This window comes from Carcharhinus amblyrhynchos, chromosome 3, assembly GCF_965287045.1.
Source record: "Carcharhinus amblyrhynchos chromosome 3, sCarAmb.v2.hapA, whole genome shotgun sequence".
In the NCBI taxonomy this organism is placed as follows: Eukaryota; Metazoa; Chordata; class Chondrichthyes; order Carcharhiniformes; family Carcharhinidae; genus Carcharhinus; species Carcharhinus amblyrhynchos.
Window position 1 is genome coordinate 70,998,618 of NC_137326.1, and position 12,107 is coordinate 71,010,724.

General features: G+C 41.4%; 1 protein-coding gene across 2 annotated transcripts in view; it reads left to right on the forward strand.

Annotated features, from left to right (window-relative positions):
- Positions 1–12,107, forward strand: part of dtymk (deoxythymidylate kinase (thymidylate kinase)) — a 103,809-nt gene that overhangs the window by 6,058 nt on the left and 85,644 nt on the right. The gene's annotated exons all lie outside the window — the stretch shown is intronic.

Genomic DNA, 12,107 nt, shown 5'->3' on the forward strand with positions numbered 1-12,107 from the left:
CATAGCTCAATCCCCTCAACTCCGGTATCAGCCTAGTAAACCTCCTCTGCACTCCCTCCAGGGCCAAAATATCCTTGCGCAGGTGCGGCGCCCAAAACTGCACACAGTACTCCAGCTGCGGCCTCACCAATGCCCTATACAGCTGCAGCAAGACCTCCCTACTTTTATATTCAATCCCCCTCGCTATGAAGGCCAGCATCCCATTTGCCTTCCTGACCACCTGCTGCACCTGCAGGCTGGGTTTTTGCGACTCATGCACAAGGACCCCGAGGTCCCTCTGCACCGTCGCCTGCTGCAGTTTTTTGCCACGTAAGTAATAGTCCTTCCTACCATTCTTCCTACCAAAGTGGACCACCTCGCACTTGCCAACATTAAATTCCATTTGCCATTTCCTGGCCCATTCGCCCAGCCTATCTAGATCCTTCTGTAGACTCTCCACACCCTCCGCACAATTTGCCTTTCCCCCAATCTTGGTGTCATCAGCAAATTTCGACACCCTACACTCGGTTCCCTCCTCCAGATCATCTATATAAATGGTAAATAGCTGAGGCCCCAGCACCGACCCCTGGGGCACCCCACTAGTCACCAACCGCCAATCCGAATAGCACCCATTGACCCCCACTCTCTGCCTCCTATTTGACAACCAATCCTCTATCCACGCTAACACCCTACCCCCAACTCCATGTCCTCCATATTGTCATGGCCGCTCGTCTAATCAGTCCCCTCTCTTCTCCGGTAAACAAAATTCTCATAATAGCCATTAATTCTGTCCAAGTATACAAGTTTGCTCCTAGGAACTGGTCTACCTGGTCCGCCACCCCTAGAAGGTCGGTGATCAGGTTTTTCATATCCTTTTGGAATGCTCTGACTTCAATACTGGTTAAGGGGGTATTTACAAACCCTATCTCTCCCTGGCCCATGGGTACTTCCCTTAGAGGGAGCATTGTGGTCTTCGGGGCTTTTGATTTTACCGTCCCGTCACTGAGTGGGAAATTAACTATATCCTGTTGTAATCTTTCTACTTCATTGAGCCGGTGTTTCTGCCCGTATACTCCTTGTCCGGAGTCGGTTGGGGTAGAGTCTTGGACAGCTGTCCGTTCCTGCGCTCCTGACGGGTCAGGGTTAACAGGAACTACTTCAATTTGGATGTCATTCTGGGGTCCCCGAGGCGGTCCCTGGACTAGTATATAGGGGGGTGGTAAGTGATCAAGGACCCCCCAGGGCTTTGGTGCGGAGGGGTTTGGGTTATCTTTACGGGGGGGATCCTTAGGGGAAACATTGTGGAGGCTTCGGGTCTATTATCCCAATCCCCTTTCCAACAGGCTGCGTATTCAGATTCCTCTTGACTATACGGTTGTTTTTGATTGACATAAATATTCAACGTCTGACAAACCCAATCTTCGTCTGACCCGTATTTTGGCCAGAATGCTGAAGGTGGACGAATACTTTCTTTGGCCCAGATAAAACAACAATATTTGATCATCTTTTTCTTATTTTTGTCTTTAGTTAGTGAACTATTTTGCCAATTTAACAACATTCTTCCCAGCGGACTTTCTGGAGGAATGTTCCCCGGGGTTTTGCCTTCATTCCCCTTCCCGGAAGACTTCTTACTTCCACTATTTCCCATGTTCTTCCCGGTTACAAAGTATTTTATGCCACTATCTTTCCCGCGGCGAATACTCTAACCAGTCACCAAGGTAATACTTAGGAAGTCATTTTTCTTACCTTGGTCCGTGCACGGAGTTGCCTGACTTCAGCTGTGCCTACATTCAACACTTTTCTATCAGACGGTTCAGAATGACACCCGGAGATCATCGTCAGTAACCCTGAGAGGGAAACTGCTGCCAGAGAGACGAGACCATTCAAACAGAAACGGGACGCGTCTTCCCGGTCTCTGGGGGCGATCACCCTTCCAGGGACGTGAGGAATCCCAGATGAGCCCCCAGTTGTGAGAAATGAAGCTCACAGTCAAATAATTTAGTCGTAGTCAAAATTCTGAAGCGACACTCTTTTATTCATACACTCTTGCAAGAACGGGTGTCAGCAAAGCAGGCACACCGTTTCCGGTCTCGCAGACAATTTTATACAGTATCCCATAATATGCTTATCTGTTCTTGGTTTCCACAACCTCTTAATCTAGTTTCCACAACCTCTTAATCTAGGGTCTTATGGTTGATGCAGAAGCGAAGCAACACTGTGAGCCATTTCTTACAGTGATGATCTCCTTTGTTTTGTTGACCTTGAGGGAGAGATTATTGTTGCCACACCAGTTCACCAGATTCTCTCTCTCATTCCTGTACTCTGTCTCGTCATTGTTTGAGATCCAACCCATTACGGTGGTGTTGTCAGCAAACCTGAAAATCGAGTTGGAGGAGAACTTGGCCGCACAGTCATAAGTGTACAAGGTGTATAGTAGAGGGCTGAGAACACAGCCTTGTGGCGTACTGTTGTTGAGGATGATTGTAGGGGAGGTTTTGTTGCCTATGCTTACTGATTGTGGTCTGTGAGTTAGGAAGTTCTGGATTCAGTTGCAGAGGAAAGTGCCGAGGCCCAGGCCTCAGAGTTTGGACATGAGTTTTGTGGGAATAATAGTGTTGAAGACTGAACTGCAGTCAATAAATAGCAGTTTGTCATAGCTGTTCTTGGCATCTAGGTGTTCCAGGGTTGAGTGTAGAGCCAGGGAAATGGTGGCTGCTATGAACCTGTTGCGGCAGTAGGCAAACTGTAGTGGATCCAAGTGTTAAGTTTGTTTTCCGAGACTCTTCTGTCCCTGATACAAAGGCAAACATCAATTGTTGTCCAATTCAAAAGTTGTTTATTTCTCTTATATGTAAGCTGGCAAACCTTTGCTACGTAACTCCTGTAAGAAATCTCACAACATCAGGTTAAAGTCCAACAGGTTTATTTGGTAGCAAAAACCACTAGCTTTCGGAGTGCTAGAACAGCTCGTGGCTTTTGCTATGTTGGAAGGCATCACTGTAATGTAACACATGAGTATTGCATGGGCATGGAGTTTCCTGCTATTAAAAATAATTATTTCGCTTCAGCTTCTGGCTTGGAGGAAGATATCAAAATGTTTTGTTTTGCTAAAACTGCAATCAGAATAAGACGAAACATGTTGGGTACCCAAGAATGGTGGAACACTAATTTGGAAGGAGTTTCATAACTTTCCTCAGTTTTTCAATATTACTGAGTCAAAGGTTATGAAGAGTTGAGACAAGGAAAAGTGTCAAAATTTTGACTTCCGAGTTTGACTTTAACACAAATACACATGAACACAAGATACTTAACTGACAGATTATCTTTAATTTACTTGCTAGCAAGGGGATACTTTCTCGAAACAATGGATCAAAGATACCATTCCACCAGACAAAGAAAATCATCCTAGTTTATAGAATTCTGCAGCTCACAGTCAGTTCAACACAATCCAATCAAGTGTTGCAAATGACACACTTTATGTATTAATTAAACAGAAAATACTGAATTATAGCCTGTTCCCTAGTCTCTTAGTCAGAAATCATGTCTCTATTTTTGATAGCAACCTCACAAAGCATCTTCACTAAAACAGTCTCACATGGGCATCCTTTAATTGATAAAGGGGGCCTATAAAAGCCATTAATATTTTATGGCCTTGTCAGTGAAGTTAACTGAATCTCAAAGGGATGTGATCAACTCATCTTGCTTTCAGGATATTTCCCAGTTATAACCCTGATAAGATTTTTTTTATTGCTAACATAATGAAATACATGTATATATTCCTTATCAATTTGGTGACTGAGCTTTTTATCACTACCTACACTTAAAAGGGATATTATCATGTTACTATTAATTCTTGTCAGTTCCCACTAAGTCCCCTATCTTTCTGATTCTGTTTTGATTAGGAACTGTGAAGGCAGCTTCATTAAAACTCACTCTAGTATCAGTTGTTTCTGATAAAATGTTTGGTGAGGCAATTAAGTCTCCTTTATGGCCTGGTGATTCCAACAGTTGGGTGTTTTAAAGGAATGTATCTAACATGTGTTTGGTATCAAAGGGGCACTCTGCAACTGTGCATCAAAGTTTCTTTGTTTAATTTCTAAAAATGTATAGAAGATATATTTATATGTATGGACTAATTAAAGCTATTACTTGCACCTTTAAAACTACAATTTAAAACACCTCATTACAATTACTAACAAACTTGCTCCCCATTGATAATGTGAGTTCTACATCTAAGTTGATTAAACAAAAACCCTAACAGAGTCTGCCAATCTTATAGTATCCCTTTTCTTTTCTATTTTTTTACATTCTCACCTCTTGTCCTTCTCAAGGACAACATTTTCAATTCAACCAAAGCTTGTAAGGTCTCTCCATTTCCTTGTCTACTGCATTCTCTGAGAGTTCTGAAGTTGTTACTGTCATCATAGTGGCTGCTACTTCTGGAATATCTGCATTTCCAAGTTGTGCACAGCAATACTTTACTGTGGCAAATACTAGACATAGGGTAAAAATAATAGGCATAAAAATGATTAACCCATGTATCTATTGCTCTTAACCATCCCCCCACCCAACCAAAAATTCCCCAAGAACCTGGTTCCTTAAACTTCTTAACCTCCTTTCAGATATAGTCCACTAAACTACCTATTTCCTCAGAATGGTCAGGGATGTATGCACAGTATTCATAGCACATGTTCCACCTTTTTCGGCTAACAAATAATCTAGGGCCATCCTGTTCTTTAAAGTCACTGTTCTTATGGGGCTGTCATCTCATCACTTAATGCTTTAATAGCTTTTGTAGTGTCATTTGCCACCACTTCTAATAATTTAGCTAATTACTACTATTTCAACTGAGGTAAATCCCACTCTGACAGAGGGGTAAAAGAATAGAGAAGAATTGTTTTGTTTCTGTAAGGGCTGGTTTAGACTGATGAAGGGAATGATGTGTTAAGGAGGGCAAATGATGGATATAAGGTATTACATATTCCAGGTAATAAGACCCTTGCCAATTTAATGGCAACCAGGGATATGCTTCGTATCCACGCAAAAAGTGTATTCCGTTTAAGATTCGTAAACTGATACCATTTCCTTCAGTTATAGTGTTTGCAGATGTGAGTGAATGGTTATGCTTGTTCCTGCATTCCACCCACCTGTCTGTACACTGAACAGGCAGATTAATCTATTGGGTCTCCCTAGTCCTGTTAGTAAGGAACAAGACAGGGGGCTTCTGAGATAATTAGGTTGGAACCATCCCTTAAATTTATTCATATTATACCCAGCTGATTCCCAGTGTTCCTTACTACCCCTTAGTCCCTCCTTAAGAAGTACTATTGTTCTGATTTTGGGTGACCTTTTCTGATTCAGTCACCATTCTGCTGTTTCTGATTCAATGAAAGGAATTGGTCTTAAAGGAATACCTCCCTTCGAATGTGTCAGTACATGTGTACACACCCTATAGCTGGAAGCGATAATATCCTTGGCATCGGTGTATGACATGTGCATGAAGGTATTTATGTGCAATTCAGACAATACAGGCATTATAAATGTCACAAGAAAATAGTCATAATATCCAATTTCCTCCATCGGTGATGCTGACTATTCCTTTTCCTTGGGACTTCTTGCAGTAGATGTGTGGATCCATGTTGTCTTTCCTTCACCTTGATTGCAGTGGTGGTGGTCAACGAGACTGCTGGGGCTCTCAAATCTTGGGTGAAGACTGTTCTTTCTTTTAAACACTTTCACATAAATGAAGTAGCCTCGTTCTAAGCTGTGGCACCTCCCTTCTGTGGGATCAGTCTGAGCTTCCTTTACCTGGGAATGGAAACTAGAAATACATTTTAACATGTTTTCTTCCATTCTATGGATATCTCTCTGCTTAACAGTAAGTGGTGCAGAGAAAGGCAAACGTTGGGGGCACCCCATAATGATTTTGTGTGGTGATAGCCCAGTTATTGCTGACCGCTTAATGGTTGCTGACCATTTTTGCTAGGGGGTAACAGTTCAACCCATTTTTGTCTGGTTTCAGCACCATGTTTTGCCAGCTTGTTCTTCAGTATTCCGTTATATCTCTCTACCAGTCCAACTAACTGTGAGCGATAACTGCAATGAAAATACTGATTGATTTACAATGCTCAGCACATTTTTTTCATAATTGTCCCAGTAAAATGTGATCCATTATCACTTGAAAGCTGTACAGGTATGCCAAATCGTGGTACAGTTTCTTTTAGCAAATATTTAGCAACAGTAGTAGCATCATTTTTAATGGAAAGGCTTCAGTCCATCTAGAAAATATATCAATAATTACTAAAACGTACTTAAATCCCATACACAGGGGTAATTCAATAAAATCCATTTGCAGGTTGACAAAGGGTCCTATGGGATTTGTGTGGGAGGCACCCTGTATCTTTTCTGTTTTTCCTGGATTCCTGGTTTGACATTTTTCACTAATTTGTTTTACAATTGCCGAAATACCATGTTTTTAAAATATAGTCTGTCATCCCCCCTTTTCTGATCTCCAAAAGCTGACCAATTTACCTGTTCTTCTAGTCAGGTTATTCTATCGAGGTTGAATGTACCGTCAGATGGGAAAGATTTATTCTTACCCTTGGTCCATTCTACCCATTTTTGCAAGTCACTGATTGATGACTGACTATAATTTTGAAACATAAAGTAAGCTAGTGTCCCCCTCTGGGGGATTTTACTCAAACCAACTCCCATTCTCTTAACTGATTGAGTTGGCACAAATCACGGTATCATAGTCCTGCTGCTCCAACCAGTATACTCTATGCATTCACCTGGCCTTCACGTGACCCATTTGGGCTCTTAATTCAGGCTCTGTCTGGGCGTCTGAGATATTTGTTTGCCACTCGTTTGCCGATCAACGATTATCACAGCAACTCAGTCAGTTAAGGATGATTTATTGTGTAACTCCCTGTTACTTCCTAGTGATTTGATTCCCAAGAGCTCGAGAGGAACATAAAGTACAAAACTCACAACAAATATCACAAACAGTACAAACTTATATTTTAACTAAACATGTAAACAATTCTCTGTCTGCGTTGTTCGCTGTTACAGACATAGCCCTTAACACAATATCTTAAATCTAACAGTGCTCTTTACTTAATTTCACTTAGGACCAAACCTTGAGTGATAGGATCATATCGTGCAAAGATCCTGTCTGCCCCTTTTACCTTTCTCGCTCTATCAAACAAGGGCTTGTTTCTTTCCCAGAGGGAACAGGGATTTCCTCTCTTTCTTATGATGTCTTCTTTAGTCTCACTTATACAATCTGTCTGGTCAGTTCAGGAATGGAATTTCAACAAGCTGTCCCTCTTTGTCGTCAAAAAAGAGGAAGTGATTAAAAAAAGCTAACCCATTCCTGAAATAAGTCAAATATCGCAGTACGCCCATCGGGACAAACAGACTGCACTTTGAACCATCCAAGAGAGGGCCTCTTTAATGACTAAAATATCACCTTTTTTCTATATACTGGCCAGTTAAAGTCATTCCCTGGAGAGCCACTGTGCTTGTGTCTGTTTACTCACCAGTTAGGAGCAAGCGATCTCGGTGGGACCTCCAAGGAATACTGTTGAAATCTCAAATTTGACTTTAACACAAACGTACATTCACACAAGATATTAATTGACAGATTGTCTTTATTTTACCTGCTAGGAAGGCGAGTAGTTTTTGGACGCTGGATCAGATGTCCCATTCCACCAGACAAAGAAAATCATCCTGCTTTATACAGTTCTGCAGCTCACAGTCAGTTGGACACAATCCAATCAGAAGTGTTACAAATTATACTTTACGTATTGATCCAATAGAAAAAATACTGAACCACCCTGATCTTTGAGATCACGATACCTTGTGGGATACCCCAAAATATCATCCCTAAGCTCTGTAATCTCTAGTCTCTTAGTCAGACTTCATGTCTCTATTTTTGATAGCAGCCTCATAAAGCATTTTCACTAAAACAGTCTCACATGGGCATCCTTTAATTGATAAAGGGGGCCTATAAAAGCCATTAATATTTTATGGCCTTGTCAGTGAAGTTAACTGAATCTCAAAGGGATGTGATCAACTTTTCTTGCCTTCAGGGTATTTCCCAGTTATAGCCCTGATAAGTTTTTTTAAATCGCTAACATAATGAAACACGTGTATATATTGCTTATCGATTCAATGACTGAGCTTTTTATCACTACCTACATTAAAAGGAGTATCATCATGTTATCATTAATTCTTGTCAGTTCCCACTAAGTCCCCTAGCATAACTTTCATTAATTAAGACGTTACTATCTTTCTGACGCTGTTTTGATTAGAAACTATGAAGTAGCTTCATTAAAACTCACTCTTGTATCAGTTGTTTCTGATAAAATGTTTGGTGAGGCAGTTAATTCTCTGGTATGGCCTGGTGATTCCAACAGTTGGGTGTTTTAAAGGAATGTATCTAACATGTGTTTGGTATCAAAGGGGCACTCTGTAATCACGCATCAAAGTTTCTTTATTTACTTTCTAAAAATGTATAGAAGATATATTTATATGTATGAACTAATTAAAGGTATTACATGTACCTTTAAAACTACAAAATATTTAAAATACCTCATTACAGTTATAAACAAACTTGCTCACCATTGATGAAGTGAATTCTACATCTAAGTTGATTAAACAAAACCTCTAACAGAGTCTGCGAATCTTATAGTAGTCCTGTTTTCTATCTTTTTACAAGAGCAATGTCCACGTAATGAAATGCCATTCATCTCAAACATTAATTTTGTTTCCCCTGACCAGCATTTTCTGTTTCTAATTCAGATTTCGAACACGTGTGGTATTTTGTTTTTGTATTCTTTAATTCACTGCCACTTCTTCCAGGAATGCCTACCCTGAAGAAGTTCTGCTCTTTTATCCAGGAATTTAATTTGCCTCTGCTACCTTGTTTGTCCTCACTGCTTTCTTCACCCCTGCCCCCCCTTCATGTTTGATCAGGTGTCTACAAAACTTGCTTTCATGGTCACACCCCTTTCTTAGCAACACTCTCTCACAGGAAGTTCATGCCTTGGCTGCCACAGAATTGGAGCGGGTGAGGGGTGGACAACGGAAGCATTCCTTGACCCAGTGCGGGAATTTCCAGCCTTGCTCGAGCAGGGCCGTAAAATCTCACCCTCTGTCTCCAATTTCTTCCTTGCTGAAGTTTTACTCGTCGTGTTTAACAATTACAGATATCTCCATGAAACTCTGCCTTCCTTGAACCACTTTCTCGCAGTCAATCCACACTCAATGACACATCAACCTCGTGCTTTACCTGTGCCCATTTGATTTGATTTATTGTCACATGTATTAGTATACAGACTTGCTCTTCCATTTCCTTCTCTATGAACGGTATGCTTTGCCTGTATGGCATGCAAGAAACAATACTTTTCACTGTATACTAATACCTGTGACAAATCAAATCAAACCAAGGCTCCTTAGAAAGCACCTTCTAAACCCACACCATACCATCTGGAAGAACAAGGGCAGCAGATGTATGGAAACCTTACCACCTGGAAGTTCCTCACCACCCAGACTTCGAAATATATCACCATTCCTTCATTGTGGCAACATCAAAATCCTGAGCCCCCTCCCTAACAGCACTGTGGGTAGTTAGCAGTGCGTTGTAGAATGTGCACAGTCTTTGGGGAGTCAGGAGGCAGTTACTTACCACTGGATTTCTAGCCTTTGAATTGCTTTGTAGCCAGAATAATCCAATTTAGTTCCTGGTCAATAATAACCCCCAGGATGTTGATACTGGGGGATTCAGTGATAGTAATGCTATTGAATGTTAAGGGACAATGGTTAGATCCTTTCTGGTTGGAGATGGTAGTTGCCTGGCACTTGTGCGATGCGAATGTTACTTGTCACTTGTCAGCCCAAGCCTGGATATTGTCCAGGTCTTGCTGCATTTGGATGGGACTGCTTCAGTACCTGCGGGGTCACAAATGGTGCCGAACATCTCCATTTCTGACCGTATGATGGAAGGAAACTCATTGATGAAGCAGCTAAAGATGGTTGGGCCTTGAACACTACTCTGAGAAATTCCTGCACTGATGTCCAAGAACTGAGATGATTAACCATAACCATCTTCCTTTGTGTCTTGTGTGACTGCAACTAGTGGGAGTTTTCCACTGATTCCCAATGACTCCAATTTTGTTAGGTTTCCCTCATGCCACACTCAGTCATGTGTAACTTTGAAGTTAAGGAGCCCTGACCTCACCTCTGGAGTTCAGCTCATTTGTCCATGTTTGAATGAGGCTGTAATGAAGTCAGGAGCTCTCCTGAGTAGTCCTGGAGGAACACAAATCGAGCGTCAGTGAGCAGGTTATTGTTAAACACGTTTTGGAGCACAAATCTTCACTATTGTTGCTGGTCCGTATCAGGGCTCTTGGTCTTTGCAGTATCCAGTGCTTTGAGCTGTTTCTACTGTGAAGTGAATTGAATTGGCTGAAGATTGGCCTCTATGTTGCTGGGGAACTCTGGAGGACCCAGCACTTCTCCAGAGAACTCAGGTCGCAGTTTCCTATCTCATCCAGCTCTTTGCCAGATTCAACACCTCATTGGTACCAGCACCCCTTTGGATCTTCCTGGATCCATTCCTCCTTCCAAACTCAGTCCTTGCCCTGTATTCACAATACCCTTTGACCTTTCGCTCTTTGACTCTAAGCAGTTTATCTTTGCAAAAGTCTACAGTGACATCTCCTTATACTTCCCAACTCGATGAATTTTGAAGTCTGCACAACACTTGAGTTCTTCTGTCGTCTTTATCTTATCTGCTATTCAGATGAACGATCGTTGAACTGAGCTTCTACTTTCTTAGAAGACGAAGGAAATTTGGCATGTCAGCTACGACTCTAACCAACTTTTACAGATGCACCATAGAAAGCATTCTTTATGGCTGTATGACAGCTTGGTATGGCTCCTGCTCTGCCTGAGACTGCAAGGAACATGAATGTAGCCCAATCCATCATGCAAACCGGCCTCCCATCCATTGACTCTCTACACTTCCCGCTGCCTTGGCAAAACAGCCAGCATAATTAAGAACCCCACGCATTCCGGACATTCTCTCTTCCACCTTCTTCCAAGGGAAAAAGATTCAAAAGTCTGAGGTCGCGTATCAATCAACTCAAGAACAGCTTCTTCTTTGCTGCTGTCAGACTTTTGAATGGACTCAACCTGCATTAAGTTGATCTTTCTCAACATCCTAGCTATGACTGTAACACTGCATTCTGTGTTCTCTTGTTTCCTTCTCTATGAACAGTATGCTTTATTTGTGTAGCGTGCAAGAAACAATACTTTTCACTATGTTAATACATGTGGCAATAACAAATCAATAAGAAAACAAATCAAACATTAACTCTTGTTTCTTTCCACAAAAGTAACCAAAATTTTCTGTTTGTGTCTCCAATCACACATTTGTTTGGGCATTAATGTAATTAATTTGTGCCATTAACATGTTCTTGCTAGAGTTACTGTTTCTGAAAGCATTGCTATGAAATAAAGAGCACCTGGATAATACTGTGGAACTATCACTGAATATCAGTAACATCGCCTATCTTCACCATAGCTTCATTTAACTGCTATCAGCAACCATTCCTCTATTGTGTCTAGACTTAACTATTTCAATACTCTCCCAGTTGCCCAATCTCACCGAATTCTGTTTACTCATCATCCTGCGCTCATAGATTTACACTATCTCCATTTTAAAGTTATCATCCTTTCTTTCAAATCCCTCTATGGCAACTCTCCCTATCTTTGTAATCCCTTCCAGTCTTACAGCCTTATGCAATCCACAATTCTGACCTTGTGCATTCCTGATTTTCTTTTGCCGTTGGTGGTTATGCTTTCAGCTGCCATGGCCGCAAGTTCTGGAATTACCTTTCCTAAACCCCTCTACCTAGGTCTACTTTTTAAAACACTTCTTAAACCTACCTTTCTGACCAAATTTCTGGTCACCTGACCTCATCTGGTATCAAACGTCATTTCAGGACACTCCTCTGAAGCTTTGTAAATATTGCACTATGTTAAAGATACTATATAAATGCAAGTTGATGTTCTTAAATGAAAATATGGCAGTGGACAGCCCTGATCAGTGTCTTGTTTGT